This window comes from Stigmatopora argus, chromosome 24, assembly GCF_051989625.1.
Source record: "Stigmatopora argus isolate UIUO_Sarg chromosome 24, RoL_Sarg_1.0, whole genome shotgun sequence".
In the NCBI taxonomy this organism is placed as follows: domain Eukaryota; kingdom Metazoa; phylum Chordata; class Actinopteri; order Syngnathiformes; family Syngnathidae; genus Stigmatopora; species Stigmatopora argus.
The window spans coordinates 2,514,075-2,527,001 of NC_135410.1; the positions used below are offsets into that span (position 1 = coordinate 2,514,075).

The 12,927-nt window shown below is 42.0% G+C and overlaps 1 protein-coding gene across 2 annotated transcripts in view; it reads right to left on the reverse strand.

The window, feature by feature from the left end:
- Window positions 1–12,927, reverse strand: part of gmds (GDP-mannose 4,6-dehydratase) — a 159,072-nt gene that overhangs the window by 79,881 nt on the left and 66,264 nt on the right. The gene's annotated exons all lie outside the window — the stretch shown is intronic.

The following is a 12,927-nucleotide window of genomic DNA, read 5'->3' on the forward strand; positions in this document are numbered from 1 at the left end:
TGAGAAGCAATTCGGCAGTTCAATTCAATCAAGCCAAGGCATCAGAAAGATACCAAAACAAAGTAGCACACAATACCAGTTTAAGGAATATGTAGAAATAGAATTCTCTTTCAAGGCTTCAACCGCCAAAACAAAAATTAAAGCGTTGGAGCTAGATAGTTCCAGAACACTTTCTGTCAATCTTTAAGACTGCAAGCGGTTATAAAAGTCAGAGATGGTGCGACTAAGTATTAGTTGTGCATTTGGTTAACCATAATGTTTTTACTCTAATTTAAGTGATATATTATTTTTTCCCTCTGCATCGTCTGAAAAAGCAACCAAGAGAACCACATTTTTGTATTGATTTATTATTATTATTTTTGAACAAGTAAAACAAATTAAAAAAAAAAAAAAAAAGAAACTTCAACTGCCTGACCGGCTCCCTAATCGTCTCATTAGCCCATAGACATGGTAAGCACACCTGAACAGTTCATATGACCTCTACTAGCTAACTCGGAACGTATAGCTAATAATAAGTTTGCAATTAATATATAGATTCAATCGATGCTCAGACAAAAATATAAGTAGGGCTAATGGATCAATGCATATCCAATCCTACTTTATACCAACCAAATTTGACTCTCATTTTTTTCCAAGATGGCGCCGTCATTTTAATATTTCTTAATACATTCCTTTTTACTTTACTTTGTAACCCTGCCTACGCTGTCATACACATGTGATTAGCTGTTACAATACGCAGCAGAAGGAGCAACACTTCAATCCCGCTGGAAATTCGGAGCAGGACAAAAGTGCCGGGAGAAGAATCAACGCTTCTGACCAACCGTTCCACCATGGGATAAGATGGAAGAGCAGTTGGAGCTTACCAGGCCGGAAGCGGAGTCCTGCTCTGCTGCTGTTGTCTTCAGCTCGAGACTACTGAGGGACGGATAAGCTTGGAAGAGTGACTCTGCATATTCTCTACCTCGGTCACAGTCTGCAGAAGTTCCCCATCTTGTGGAAGACTTCCTGTGTGGTTCCAGTTTTTGTCCAACTATACAACTTCTTTTTGAGTCTGTATCCGTTCTAGCTACCGCAACCAAGATAATGCAGTTCAAGTGGCAGCCGGGGGCGGTAGCTCCATCCACTCTTGCTCGTTTTGTGTTTTTGCTGCTTTTCTGTCTTAATGATTTGGTGATTCTCAATGATCCCATTTACTTTGTTTTGCTTTGTTCTTTGTGCTTTTGCTTTGCTGTTCTGTCTAATCACCCTCTTGCTACTGCCACAATGAAATTTCCCGAATACGGGATGAATAAAGTTATCCAATCCAATCCAATCTGTCCACGAATAATAATAGAGTATCAGGGTTTTTAATTTTTAATTTATTTGTTTTTTTACCAGAGATGTTGGATATAATTTAATTTCATTATTTGAAAGGATGGCTGAGGATGATGAATCAATTTTCCAAGTTCATTTAAATTTGTTTGTAAAGTGGGTATGACTGAGATAAAAGAAGACAAGCCTGAGTGAGTAGCATGTAGTGAAATGCAAACACTGCATAAATCAGGACAAGTAGGCTGACTGGAGATTCCCTATAAAATTCATGATTCAAGTTGACTAGTTTGGAAAGTCCCTGTCTGGTTTCAAGCGCCATTCTCTCTTATCCTGTTTTGGTTTGTTCTTGTACTTGTTTTGCATTAGTTATGCTTCATGCCACTACTGAGAACATAAGCCTATCCAGCATTTGAGCTTCAGATGATAAAGGTTACTTAGGTGAAAGGCAAAACATTCTCAGCCAAACTGAACTGTCCATTTGCAATCAATTAATAGCTGAAAGAGTCAAATATCTTGGAAGAATGAACATTTTCACAGACAGAACACACAAACTTTTACAGGAAGGTTTGATGAATAAAATTCCCTGGGTTCACTCGCTTCCATCTTTGGATGGGAACATGAGAACAGGCCTTGGAACGTTGGATTGAAACTCTCCAGCTCGGCTAGTTGTTATTGGAGACAAATGTTTTCAGTGATTGAAATGTCCTAGTCAAACTGAATACTTTCTCTGTGCCACATAGTACAGTAGCGAACCTTTTCTTTCCTTCCACCTCTTATACCCCAACTGTGGAAAGAGAGCATTATTTCCTCGAGGTGATACTTTGAACAATTGCTGATTGACCACTGAAAAGGATGTTGAAAAGATTTGTTACCACAAAACCTTGCTATAAAACTAACACATTTAAGGCTACAATAAAGATAAATAACAAAATCAGAATTTGATTGACTGAGTAAGATCACCTCGGGGGAAAACATGAAGGAAAACCCTAAGTTGACCCAAACTATCCCACGATCCAACAACAACCTGCTTTAACCACAACTGCAACCTCTGACTACCCAGCTGTTTTTTTTTCCCCTGGAGAGGATGTTTTACACAAACGCACACACGCACATATACAACCAAAGGTAGATTTTGATTCCAACAGACAGGAGATACCAAAATGTTGATCTAACAGAACAACAAATTGAACAAATTAAACAAACTAAACACATTAAAGATAATTAATACCCCATTTAAAAGAAGTTTTATTCCATATTATGTACCTGAGTATTTTGCCCATACTTCATAATTTGAATGATACAAGACTACCAAATCAACACAAAAGCAAAACATTTTTATTTACTGCATGGGAGCGGATGACAACACAGGCTCACAGAGACGAAATTTAAAGAAATGCATATAAAATTTCTTCCATTCCAATGTTACCCTAGTTTACATATTTCAATATGCAGACTTCCTTTCTGTGTGACATATAGAACATGTTGGAACCAGCCAAAAATATTGATTGATTGCTTTACAAAAACAAATTGCAAATTTAATTGCTTACGCCGTAGAACAACTTTTGTACGGGATTTTCTTTTTTAAAAGTACTTTTTTGAAGACTGATCTCTCGTCTTATCCATTTAGGCTTTAATCCGGATCATCTCGGTGCACAATCATGCTTTAAGCATTATATGCGCATGTGCGTCATGTTATTTCCGTTTCCGTATATTTATAGGTACGTGCTCTGTTCTTTCCCAACGCCCATGCCCTTTCACACCCGCATCCTGTCGTCAGTCACATCCAGGTTTTCACCAAATAAATACTGCAGGTATGCCCAGTGGAGTGAGTGGTTAGTGCATCGGCCTCACGGCTCTGGGGTCCTCGGTTCAAATCCAGGTCACGTCCATCTGTGAGGAGTTTGCATGTTCTACTTGCGTGGGTTTCCTCCGGGTACTCCGGTTTCCTCCCACATTCCAAAAACATGCATGGTAGACTGATTGGACACTCTAATTTGCCCCTAGGTATGGGTGTGATTGTGCATGGTTGTCAGTCTCCTTGTGCCCTGCAATCGGCTGGCCACTTATTCAGGGTAACCCCTGCCTCTGTCCCAGAATTTGGCTTCAGCACCCCCCGCGACCCTAATGAGGAAAAAGCGGTTCAGGAAATGAGATGAGGTATGCATACCATACACTAAATGCTCTCACACTGTTTACACCAAGCAACACACAGAAAGATGAAGTTGTAAAGACCCAAACTAACATAACAGGAGTCTCACTCACTCTCTCTCTCGCTCTCCCGCTCTCCCGCACTCCCGCACTCCCGCACTCCCGCACTCCCGCACTCCCGCACTCCCGCACTCCCGCACTCCCGCACTCCCGCACTCCCGCACTCCCGCACTCCCGCACTCCCGCACTCCCGCACTCCCGCACTCCCGCACTCCCGCACTCCCGCACTCCCGCACTCCCGCACTCCCGCACTCCCGCACTCCCGCACTCCCGCACTCCCGCACTCCCGCACTCCCGCACTCCCGCACTCCCGCACTCCCGCACTCCCGCACTCCCGCACTCCCGCACTCCCGCACTCCCGCACTCCCGCACTCCCGCACTCCCGCACTCCCGCACTCCCGCACTCCCGCACTCCCGCACTCCCGCACTCCCGCACTCCCGCACTCCCGCACGCTCGCACTCCCGCACTCCCGCACTCTCGCACTCTCGCACTCTCGCACTCTCGCACTCTCGCACTCTCGCACTCTCGCACTCTCGCACTCTCGCACTCTCGCACTCTCGCACTCTCGCACTCTCGCACTCTCGCACTCTCGCACTCTCGCACTCTCGCACTCTCGCACTCTCGCACTCTCGCTCTCTCGCACTCTCGCACTCTCGCTCTCTCGCTCTCTCGCACTCTCTCGCTCTCTCTCGCACTCTCTCTCTCTCGCTCGCTCTCTCGCCCATTAAAAACATAATAAATTCATCTCATCACATCTCATTTTCTGAACCGCCGTATCCTCATTAGGGTCGCGGGGGGTGCTGGAGCCGAATCCCAACTGTCCCCGACAAAAGGCGGGGGACACCCTGAATCGGTGGCCAGCCGATTGCAGGGCACAAGGAGACGGAGAACCACGCACACTCACACCCATGCCTAGGGGCAACTTAGAGTGTCCATTCAGCCTACATGCATGTTTTTGGAATGTGGGAGGAAACCGGAGTACCCGGAGGAAACCCACGCAGGCCCGGTGATAACATGCAAACTCCACACAGGTGGACCGACCTGGACTTGAACCCAGGACCCCGGAGCTGTGAGGCCTACGCGCTAACCACTCGCTCCACCAGCCGCCCCCTAAATAATACATTATATTTCAAAATTTATTTGGCAGATTGTTTTATTTTTATGCTGCTTCTGATGTAAGGTGTGCCTCTTTGACTCTCACAGGTCAAAATGTTGGCTCTTTGTGCGTAACTTGTTCGCCACCCCTAAACTAGAAGAAAGAGAGGGTGGATTTTCGTAGAAATCCGAGCTTGCACTAAATCTCCATGGGTTGTTATTTGTTGTTGTTATTTGTGCACTTTATAGTGAAGCTTTAAATGTTGATAACTTATCTATGTTGACTACTGCATATTTATTATGTTGACTACTCATCTCCTCTCATTTTCTGAAAGGTCACGGGGGTGCTGGAGCCAATCCTCGCTGTCTCCGGGCAAGAGGCCGATGTGCTAACCACTCGCGCCACGGGGCAGCCCTATGTTGATTACATATTTATTTATTTGAGTAGTATTACATATTGATGATGCTCTCTTTTGGTCGCCCCGACCGCGACAAATGGCGACCAAAAGACCGGCGACAAAAGAAGGTATAACAACACGGTCTACGCATCAATAAAAGCCAACAATGGCCATGAGCAGTTTCACTGAGCCGACGTGTGAGTGTATAAGAGTTTGTATGTACATGCATTGTCCCTTTAAGAAGCTATGTCAGTCAGGGTCTTAACAAGTTCTCCAACAAAAAACAATAAAAGTCCGGGAAATTTTGAGCTTTTCTTTAGCCTAATAATTACTAGGGCATTAAGTATGGCTAAATAAAAATTTGCAGTTTGTATTTAGGGAATTTGAGCAACCATTTAAATGGTAATTATCACTTACCTTCCGGGCGACCAATCGACCGTTTGCCTACAAATGTGTTACTTTGAAGGGAAAATGTTAAGAAAAATTATCACACGTGGTATTTCTGAGATACTGTATGAATCAATAGCATATTATTAGGGTCAATATCATAAGTTAATATGCCTGTCTTTGCAAATGCAAAAGATCAAATTATTCAATTTGAAAAAAGAAATAAGTCTATCTTGATGAGAACCCAAAGCTTTTTAATGACATAAATTACACTTTCTTACCAGAAGTTTAAGATGTTGTGGCGGCCAAATTGCTTCTAATGTCGAAATATCTCGATTTTTTCGATGGTTCATATCACTGCAATAGTTGTCACATTCGAACAAGAAATGACAGGAAAAAAAATCAAAGGGGAATTTTGTTTTATTTCATAATCACAAATGTACAATCATTTCCTTTTTTGTGTTCCGAAAGGCAGGGTGTTGTCTGCATGTAGACAAATTAAAAAAGGAAGTAACGTAAGCACATCCAGGAATAATGCCCATAGCGGTATACAGTGGTAGCTCGACCTACGATCAGCTCTACCTAGGACATGCTCGAGGTACGATGAAAATTTCGATTGAATAATTCGTCGTAGATACAATCAAAATTTCGAGATGTGACCAAGCCAGGTGGCCATGACATGAGGCTGTTTATCATTGTAGCACACTGTCTTTTTTGCCGCATCTCTTTAGTGTATAACAGATATCTACGAGCACTGAACGATTTATTCAGAGGCGTTTCTCCTACGCATCGACCAGGAAACGCACAACGCGCATGCGCAGGCAAAAATAGGGCTATCTGGGTAATGAAGTATACTCGTGCACACAACACCGATAGGCAATGGCACCCTTTCTCAGAATAAAACTTTATTACCCACAATCAATACATGGGTAGGCTGTTATTCCTTCCCTAGCCTGTTAGCACCCGCGATCGCTCATTCAAGACTACTTCTCGTTGGCAAGTGGTCGTGCGTTATCCTATTGTGAGGACATTTGTGTGCATCATTTTCAGAATATTTTGAAGGGAATACAACAGCAAAGAGGCCATCGATAGCGAGGGTGAGGGTGGAGGTGTGGCAAACAGCTAACCCGCCCAGAACGAAAGTTAAAAAAATTAAAACAAAATTAGAATTCAGTTTTGTGTGAAGTTACATAAAACGTAAGTTTGAGTGTCTATATATATTAATCCAAGATAATTTAAATGTGTTTGTTCGTTTACGAGTGCGTTGTTGCCGTGGATAAAGTCCCCCGAACACCCCCCCCCTCCGCTTCAGTGTATGTCGCTGTCTCTACCCTCCATGAAATGTGTCTAATTTTACTTCTATTAAACACATTTTATTACTATTTAACCACTAGTTATGTGTTACTTTGTTAATAGAAGGTGAATTAGAAGAAATTAAAAAAATCCAATCCAATATCCTGTTTTTGGTGTTTTTTCAGAGGGTTGGAACGAATTAATTTGTTTTTAGTTCATTTCAATGGGAAACGTCCGCTCGAGTTACGAAAAGCTTGACATACGATCTCAGTCCCGGAACGGATTAAGATCATATGTCGAGGTACCACTGTACGTAGTGTTCACCAAGTCGCTGGGTGCAATAATAGCATACAGATTACGCAGGTATCAAGGTTTATATTTTAACGATAGACCGCAAGACCTTCGATCAGCCTTAACTATTGTGATTTGCTGACATGGTAAACGCTAGGGTCAGAGCACGTTTAACTACGGTAAGATGGCGGTGCCCTGATCGAGCAATAGCAGACACAAGTAAGTGTACTCGCGTCTGGCTAGTTAGAGCACGTTTAACTAAGGTAAGATGGCCGTGCCCTGAGTGAGCAGTGATGGGAGCGTGAGTTTTTTCAAGTTTTATGCAAGATACGGTTTATTTTTTCCTTGAATTATATTCATGGACTAAATACATTTTGTTTAGCGTTTAATCTGTTTATCTTTTTATTTTGAAATAAATCACCGTATCGGCCACATTGTCTTGAGTCATGACATCACGGCGCCATTGCATCATGACGCAACAGCGGCATTTTGTCGTGACGTCAAAGTGTCATGGCGTAGTCAACTTGCAGTTTTGCGCATGTCATGTTCTATGCGCATATAAGCCGTACCCTTGATTCAGTCACCGGCTATTATGCGAGAAAATACGGTACTTTGCTATATTTGCTTGCAATGAAAAGGAAAACGTCTTGCCTTTTCTTGTTTTGTTCAGATTGGATTTTCAAGTACATAACCTCATGGAGGAAGACTACGCCGAGCCAATTCCAGCTTTGTTTGGATTTTGGATCGTCCTAGAAAATGCCTCTTATGCGTCATCTAAGACATCCAATGACCCAAGAAGAAAAAAAAGAAACGACAGTGACCGAAAAAGTGAAGTTGCCCGATATTCTGAAAGAGGACAATAAGCATGCCCATATAGCACGGCAAAAATGAATGCGTTACATCAAGAAAGAAGAAGCGAACATTCAGAAAACAGCAATGATACCCTATTCCAAGGACACCAAGCGAATGGTAACCACTCGGAATAAAAACATATTTAAGCTTGGGAATGCCTTACTGGCCAGGATCTCGAACTGTAAATTTGTGGACACACTTCCTGGATGTACTGCTCTGTGAATTATATTTTGAATTCTTCTACGTTGAGGCAACAACCTTTCGGAACACAGAAAGGAAATGGTTGTATATTTGTGATTATGAAATAAAACAAAGTTCTGCTTTGATTTTTTTCTTTTCATTTCTTCTTCGAAAGAGACCACAATTGCAGGAATATGAACCATCGAAAAAAATTGAGATATTTCGACGCCAATTTGGCCGCCATAACATCTTAAACCTCTGGTAAGAAAATTGTAATTTCTGTCATCAAAAAGCATCAGCTTCTCATCAAAATAGACGTGTTTCTTTTTAAAATTGAATAATTTGATACTTTGCATTTCCAAAGACAGGCATATTAACTTCCTTATGATATTGACCCTAATCATTCTCTAAAATTGTGAATCGGGGGCAGTTGCAGTTTATACACGAGAAATTGTCAAATTCAACAATTTTAAGGATGCGGCTTATACACACGGGCGGCTTATATGCGAGAAAATATGGTCAAGTTTTTAAAATCTTTTTAGATATAGATTATATTTAGATACCGTATTTTCATGAATATATGGCGCACCGCATTTAAAGGCGCAGTGTCAGTGACGAGTGCTATTTCTGTATTTAACACACACACAGGACGCATAGCATTTAAAGGCGCAGCCAGGCATGGCAAAACATACACCAGCTTAAACATACACCAGCTTAAACATACGGACACACGCTAAAAACACGTTTTTAAAAAGGCAACAGAAGCAAAACTGAGTTTGGTTGTACTTTATTTAGCTATTTTACAATGTACTCACGTCATCATCACCCACAAATCCATCAAATTCCTCATTTTCTGTGTCCAAATTGAACAATTGTCCAAATGAGTCATTGAAAACGCTGGGTTCCCTCTCTTCGTTGTCACTGTCATTGCCATGTGGCTCCACAGAAATGATGCCGGCTTTGGCAAAAGCTCGAACAACCGTGCAAGCAGACACGTTCGTCCAGGCGGCCACAATCCATTCGCAAATTGTAGCTAGCGCAACTAGCCCGGCGCTGCCTGCCACCTTTCGTAAAGCTGTGTTGATGCCGATGTCCAGCGGTTTTCAAGCATCTGTTGTTAGTGCCTTTAACAACCGTGCAAGCAGACACGTTCGTCCAGGCGGCCACAATCCATTCACAAATAGTAGCTAGCGTAACCAGCCCGGCGCTGCCTGCCACCCTTCGTAAAGCTGTGTTGATGCCGATGTCCAGCGGTTTTCAAACATCTGTTGTTAGTGCCTTTAACAACCGTGCAAGCAGACACGTTCGTCCAGGCGGCCACATTCCATTCGCAAATAGTAGCTAGCGTAACTAGCCCGGCGCTTTAGTTAAGCCTTAGGGAATCACGAGTTCATTTTCGTGACATGGTTTTTCACCGCTGCTTCGGGGGGCCTTAGAAACCAAACCGAAATTGTTTTGCAATAAACACATGCCCACACTATATACGGACGGGTACCTTGTAGGGGCGTGCATTTAGCATCTGACCCCACCCATGTCCGCCTTCTCTCTTTATAAGAAGCGTGTCGGCAAGAAGTGTTCTCAGTCAGGCTTCGGAGCTTACACACGCCGCTCTGCATTATAAAGTGCCCTGTCTATTTTGGAGAAAATTTAAGACTTTTTAGTGTGCCTTATAGTCGTGAAAATACGGTACATTATATAATACAATACAGTCTTTTCATATGCATATAACTGTAACATTTAATAAATATACTTCTTGATAAGTGTACTTGTTTCCTTGTATTTTTGTACAGGCACGAAAACATGTAGCATGGTAGTAAAAATGTAGGTGTTCTGATTACGCGTTTTTGATGATCGCGGAACTGGCACCTAGCATCCCTCAAATAGAATATCACCCACCAAAACCACTAGACTCCAATGAACCCATTCCAAATATGAACATATCGTATTTATTTGAGCATAACACGCACCCTTGTATAACACGCACACATAATTTGTCACTAAAAAATTGTATAATTTTTTTTCCAGTTTTTTTTCAGTTCACACCAAGGATTGCGCCGGTAACTGGCAAATGCTGAACACATCTCGACATCACAAAACATTTATACACAACATGTGGTACGGAAACCTGGAAAAACCAACTACTACCAATATGAACACAATTCTCAAATGGAATTTACAATTTTAAATCCTTAAAGTCAAATTCATCATCATAATATTTAAAAAATGTTCAAAGTCTGATTCATCATCATCAGATTCACCAAACAATTGATTCCATTCTTCTTGAGCAAGGATAGCGCTCCATGGGCGGACTCGTGTGAGCATGCTGAAGGCTATTTGGAGAGGGCTGGCTTTTGTAAAAGAAGGTAGATTATCACCATCTGGCGGACAAAGACAAGTTTCATGTTTCCCATTAAAACGGCTGTGGATGGGACTTTTTCACCAGCGGAGGGCGGTTTTTGACCGGAATTCGTACATAACGCATACCTGAACTTTGCTTCAGTTTATTGGTACAAAATTTTGCACGTTATACTCAATTAAACACGGTAGTTTTGCAGTCACAAGTTGAGAAACCGGTGTCTGTTCTCAACAGCGCCAAAGCAAAAGATGTGTTTAATATGGATGTAACATTTCTGAAATACCACAAAGAATCTCTCAGCTCCATTAACCACTATTGTAAACAAATCCATAAACAAGAATCTCTTCCCTGAACCCTGGAAGTCCTCAGTCATAACACCTCAAATCAGAGAAACCCACAATAACTAACAACTACCAGAGCTTCCAACTTCTCAACTTTCAGAAGTTTACTCCGGAAAATTGTCACCTAATTTTTTTTTTAAGCAACCATTTCGGAAAAGTACCAAATTTTCAATTTAAGTGCCTCGAAATTCACACCATCGGTATGGCTTCCGACATCTTACTTACGCATTTGATTCAACTGCCCTATAAACCAGATGAATTCGATAACATGAGTGCAGTGTGAATCCTTCGAGCATGATAATAACAGTATGATTTAAATTGTCCTATTCAATTTTTTTACACGTTATATCAAATTTGCGCAGATCACATTCACTCTGGATAAAAACATAGAACTGTCAGGCCCCAGACGAGATTGGTGGCTGGTTGCGCCCGCCACCCAACCACAGGTCCTGCCTCTAATGACTCAAGGGCTGCCAGGTGTGAGTCATTAGCCAGTGAGGAGTATTTAAGGCCACCAAGAACAGGACCACGCTGCGGGATCGTCTGATCTGCTCACAGTGAGGTACCCTCTTGTATTTTCTCGCCTTCCTTCGTTGATATACGACCTCTTGTTTTGCTCCCAGGATTCCGACTACGCTTGGCCTCCACGACCACGGATACGACTAACGACGCGCCGACGCCATCCCCTCTGGTGCCTGGCCTTTCACTTGGATCATTCTAATAAAGATTCGAGAACCAGACTCAAAGCCCTCGCCTGCTTTGGGGTCTTCCACCCCCGATCATAACAAGAACTCCTGAAATAGGACACAGGTACTCTTGAAATGGGGTCGACGGAGGTTGGCAGCTCTGAACTACAGACCTATAAGCATCCTTCCAGCCATCTCAAAAGTCTGAAGTCACACATGCATTTGTGCAATATGCAAATGTCGGTCCTTTTGGAGACGGCTTCCACACGGGATATTTAGTTGAATACTAACCAATAAACTTCTGTCTGGGTTTTTTATCAGAAGTTTCATCCAAATTTCCATCCATTTTGCACTTAACCCGAGCTGATAAGATTTACCAGTGCTGTGTACGCCTACTTCCTTTAGAACAACCCCGGAAATGATAGGATTTGTTTCAAAACAAATGACTAGTGGTTTAGTCAGCCTTAATAATACTTCCCTTATGAAAAAAACGAAAAGGAAAATGTTAAAGCGATCGAGGCTACCTACCCAATCAATTTCGAATCGATTGCCACGCTTAACTTGCACAAGACAAATAATTTGTCAGAACTTGTAACTCGGATGATTCACAATGCACTCATGTTACCGAATTCATCCGGTTTATTGTGAGGTTGAATCAGATGCGGAAGTAAGATGCGGAAGCCGTATCGATAGTGTGAATTTCGAGGAATTTACATTGGAAATTTGGTACTTTTCTGAAATGGGTTGCTTAAAAAAATTAAGTGACTTTTTTTTTTATTTCCGGAGTTTAGGGAGGTTTTCCAGAGTCCCAGAGTTTGTGTTGCTTTTCCGGGTAAACTCCGGAAATTCCGGGGAAGTTGGCAGCTCTGCATACTTCATATATCTGTATGATCACAATGCGTCAGGATACAAAATACAAAATCTACTTTGCAGGAGAACAGTCTGGGGTACATCAGGGGTTAGTGCTAGGTCCACTGCTCTTCAGTCTTTACATAAATAATCTACCAAGCTGTTGTCCTTCAATTGTTACTTGCCAAATGTATACCGATGATGACGGCCAAAAACATGTTGCACAGGAACTCACAGATGCAATGACGAGCATGAATAACTGGCTTGAAAAATCCCAACTACACGAAACATATCTGTCTGTATGTACTTTTCAAAAAAGGCGACACATAACAGTGACCTCAAGTTTTTTGTCCAAGGAAAAATAATCAATGTAGTCCAAGAATTTCAATATCTAGGAATCACTCTTCACTCTCAACTTGTCTTTAAACGACAGATAAAAAACACTGAATAAAATTAAATTAAAAATTTCCAACTTTAAATTCATTAGAAACAATCTAAAGTCTGAGTCAACAAAACTATATTTTGACAGAATGATCATATCACACGACTAACTGCCTAATAAGTTGGTCATCGGCCTGCAAAACAACACTAAAACCAATTGAAACTATTTATAAGCAAGCTTTAAAAGTATTGGACAGAAAACCAAAAACACTTCACGACTGTCAGTAATTAAAAAACA